Here is a 4,947-nt window from a genome sequence, read left to right on the forward strand (position 1 = left end):
GTTGGTTATTGGCGAAAGGTGGATGATGCATGGTACCTCTGATTCTGGTTCTGCCCGGTGTCCTTCCCAGCTCATTGACCTCATTTGCTGCCAGGAGCTGTGCCGAATGCCAGCCAGAGCATCCCACTCAGTCCCTGGCAAACCAGTGATGTCAGTGAGCATGGCAAAATGCTGGCCAGAGCATCACAGGTTACATAGTATTTGAGGTTGAATAAAGACATTAGTCCATCAAGTCCAACCTATTAGGATCTCATTCTAGGAGTACCTGTACCCCTGTATGTTACCTGTACCCCTGTATATTACGGTCCCTTAAGAAATCATCCAAAAGTTTCTTGAACAATTCCACATTATTTGCTGAGATCGCCGCCTGTGGCAGTGAGTTCCAGACCCTAACTGATCTTACTGTGAAGAACCCCCTTCGCCCCTTGTGCTGGAATTTTTTTTCCACCAATTTTAGGTGATGGCCTCTAGTTTTTGTAACGGAGTTAATTTTAAACAGTTTATCGCTAATGTTGCTACCACCATTAAACATTTTGTACATGGAAATCATATCCCCCCTTAATCTCCTCACCTCCAATGTGAACATGTTTAAATTTAGTAGCCTCGTCTCGTAGCTCTGGTCCTCCATACCCCTAATTAGTTTGGTTGCCCTTCGCTGGACTTTTTCCAACTCAAGGACATCTTTTCTTAGTACTGGTGACCAGAACTGGACCGCGTACTCCAGATGAGGTCGAACCAATGATCTATAAAGTGGCAAAATTATAGACTTGTCCCTGCAATACATCCCCTTTTTAATACAGGACAAGACCCTGCTAGCTTTGTTTACAGCAGCCGAGCCGAGCATAGGAACCTGGGACGCTCTGGTCGGAAAGGAGGCAGCCGGTGTGCCCCCCACGTGGCCCAATAAGATGCCGCCTGAGGCAACCATTCTCCATTGACTTCAATACACTTTGCCAAATTGGTGAAACTTAGACCAAATCTCCTGAATTTCATTCATGCCGTAATAGGAGACGCATTGGCACAAATCTCACTGGTGGGGACATAGACGGCAATAAAAATTCAGCAGATGTTCCCTCCTTTTCCACGCTCTGTCCAGAATTTTCTACAAGTTTTGGTAACCAAAATTTAGTAACAAATGAACCCTTTGCTGATTGGTCCTCCTGTGTTCTCCTTGCAGAAGATCTATGGTCTGTTTACCCCAAATCGTCTCTTTCTCGGGCAACACCCGGCAGACCTTTGACATCGCCGAGGACAGAAACTTCACCTGTCCCTAGGCTGACCGCAGACTCCAGCGTGGTGACCGCATTCCGTAGCTGGAAAGTCGCAGTGAACGCGTTATCATCGGTGAAAGGGGAATGCACAAATGTGAGCGGATATTTCCGGGTGTCTACTGGAGGAAGCGTCATGTGACACTCACACATCCCTTTGGCACTAACAGAAAGACACCAACGCTGCAAGACTGTATTAATATTTGAAGCAGAACTCTTCCAAGCCCGGCTAGCATGTCAAATAATCTCATAACACAAGTATTATTATTATTATTATTAATTTTCATTTTTACATAATACATAATATATAATTTCTGTTGAAAAAAAATGGCGTCTTTTTTTCTTATGCAAACCAAGACTACCAACTTGCACAGGATTCACTTTCTAAGCTCCTGGTGGCAAATGGAGCAACAGGGGGTTAGGGTAAAGGTGAGCATGTGCAGCTTCTTGGCCCAACATTAAAGGGAACCTGTTTCTTTGCACTGCGTGGACGAATCGCGGGATGCAAATTGGCCCTCTTGGCCCGGGGTGTTGTTCATGTGTATGCCGTCCAGTGCAGGGAGGAGTGCTCAGAATTGTATGTCCGTGATACAAAACAGCAGCTACACAACACATGGCACAGCATAGAAGAGCCAAACCCTCTGGTCAGGATTCACCAGTGTACCTACATCTAAAGGAAAAAGGTCTCTCCTTGGAAGACAGTCAAGTACGCATCCCAGACAGGGAGGAGGGCTGGTTGAAAAGAGGCCATTTATGTAATAATGGAGAAGCCAAGCTTGAATAGAGGTGGGGGAGGGAGACATCTATTGTCTGTCACATACAATGCTGTTTTATCACCTCTCTCTGGGCAGGTTATTAAAGGAGAACTATGAGGGGGGTGATTTTCACTCAGCCTCATAATCTGAGCCGACCTGTGACAATGAAACTGTCACAGGTTGGCCCAGTAGATCGCGAGGTGAGAGAACACATACAGGCGCTCGCTCACTTCTCGATCTATCCCTGCAGAGAGCTGTGACTGTCACTCACGGCTCCCTGCAGGGATTCCTCCCCTGTCCGATCCTCCAGCGCTGACTGGCGGAACGGACGGGGGAGGGGGCGGGTACAGCTAGGCTCTGCCTCTAGATAGGCAGAGACCGCTGTCACTCACGCAGCTGGGTGGATCCAGACATAATTGTCGGGATCCGTCCCGGCTGCGGCGTCTCAGTATACCGCGAGCTGTAGCTCCCTATATACTGAGCTTAGGGTGACTTGAGGACGCTAGTTTGTGTCCTCCCGTTACCCTAAGGAGAACTATGGGGAAAAGCCCTAACCTCATAGTTTTCCTTTAACACCTCCTAGACTCCAATCATGCAAATGCAATCAACACCTGGTTGCGACTAACAGATTATTGATTATTGTGGATTGGAGCAACATTCACCATATTTATTCCCAGATAATTTTTGCACAAGTCATTCTGAATTGAGAAAGCTGGTTGGATGACAAGTGAAACGTCTTGAAGAAAAATACAGCAAGTCCAGTCGCCTTGACTTATTTTTGACATCTGTACCATCACCTGGATGAATGAGAACCTTCACAGACACATTAAAGGAGAACTATGGGGTCAGTGGTTTTCCCCATAGTTCTCCTTAGGTTAACGGGAGGACACAAACTAGCGTCCTCCCGTCACCCTAAGCTCAGTATATAGGGAGCTACAGCTCACGGTATACTGAGACGCCGCAGCCGGAGCGGATCACGACTTAGATGACGGGATCCGCCCAGCTGCGTGAGTGACAGCTGGCTCTGCCTATCTAGAGGCAGAGCCAGCTGTACCCGCCCCCTCCCCCGTCCGTTCCGCCAGTCAGCGATGGCAGCTTGGAGAGGGGCATCCAGCCGTGACAGGATCGAGAGGTGAGCGAACGCCGGTATGTGTTCGCTCACCTCCCGATCTACTGAGCCGACCTGTGACAGTCTCCTTGTCACACGTCGGCTAGAACTATGAGGTGAGTGAAAAGCCCCTCCCCCCCCTCATAGTTCTCCTTTAAGGAAGCACTATAACTAAAAAGTGCAATGTGAACCTTGTAACAAATGAGGCCACAGAGTGAGGACTTTTCACTGTGCAGCGAGCAGTGGAGAGACAGCAGAGCTGGAATACATATATGTGGGCTGCATCTAATAATCCAGACATCCGTCACACGGCTCAACCAGGTTGGCAAATGTGCTTTTCTCAGTGCGGTAGTGCAGTTTATTTAGGAGCCGTTTCCAGCCTGTAGACTGAACAATCAAGGACAAGGGGCCTTGTACCAGGTCACCCGCCGAAGACAGAACCATGAAGACAATTACCGAATGGCCCATGCTCAATCACGCTCAATCTCCACTAATGTCTCCTTGCTGCAGAAGCCGAAAAGGATTTTACCCGGGCAGGGTGGTCCTGGAAGTCACACATGTCCGTCTGGGCTTGGGAGATGTATTTCAGCAAAAGATAATGGCCGCGTATAATTGGCACACAGTTAGGATCAAGATTAAGGGAAATCTCCCTGCCTCTCCCCCCCCCCCCCCCCCCCCCCCCCCGGGCATCCATATGCGATGAAGTAAGTATGCCCCTTATCCCCTCTATTCTACTTACGGAACACTTTGCAGCAGCAATTCGGGTCAATTACTCCATTCAAGGAATGGTCATTGGGGAGCCAGCATTGAGAAGCCAGCAGTGAGGAGCCAGCAGTGAGGAGCCAGCATTGGGGAACCAGCATTAAGGAAGCCAGCATAGTGGAGCCAGCATTGGGGAGCCTGTTTCTGATGACCCAGCCAAGCATCAGTCTCTATGATATTCTAAAGGAATTTGAAGGAAATGTCCCTCTCCATTGGCATCCATATAGGATGAGGCAAGGATGCCTTTTATCTCCTCAACTCTGCATCTTACTTACGGAACACCTTGCAGCAGCAATTGAGGTAAATGACGCCATTTAAGAAAGGGCCAATGGGAAGCCAGCATTGGGAAGCCAACACTCAGGAGCCAGCATTGAATAGCAAGCACTGGAAAGCCAGCATTGAGGAACCAGCATTGAGGAGCCAACATTGAGGTAGCATTGAAAAAAAACAGCATTGTGGAACCAGCAATGGGGAGCCTTCATTGGGGAGCCAGCAATGAGGAGCCAACTTTGGGGAGCCAGCAATGAGAAGCCAACACTGGGGAGCCAACATTGAGCAGCCAACACTGGGGAGCCAGCAATGAGGAGCCAGCAATGAGGAGCCAGCACTGGGAAGCCAACACTGGTGAGCCAGCACCGGGAAGCTAGCATTGGGAATCCAGCAATGAGGAGCCATCACTAGGAAGCCAACACTGTGGAGCCAGCATTGAGGAGCCAGCATTGAGGAGCCAGCATTGGGGAGCCAGCGCGAAGCCAACACTGTGGAGCCAGCATTGAGGAGCCAGCATTGAGGAGCCAGCATTGAGGAGCCAGCATTGGGGAGCCAGCGCTGGGAAGCCAACTTTGGGGAGCCAGCATTTGGGAGCCAGCATTGGGGAGCCAGCATTGGGGAGCCAGCAATGAGGAGCCAACATTGGGGAGCCAGCACTGGGAAGCCAGCATCGGGAAGCCAGCAATGAGGAGCCAACATTGGGAAGCCAGCATTGGGAAGCCAGCAATGAGGAGCCAGCATTAAGGAGCCAGCATTGGGGAGCCAGCAATGAAGAGCCAGCATT

The sequence above is a fragment of the Nanorana parkeri genome, unplaced genomic scaffold (assembly GCF_000935625.1).
Source record: "Nanorana parkeri isolate BGI_ZX_2015 unplaced genomic scaffold, ASM93562v1 scaffold3321, whole genome shotgun sequence".
NCBI lineage: Eukaryota > Metazoa > Chordata > Amphibia > Anura > Dicroglossidae > Nanorana > Nanorana parkeri.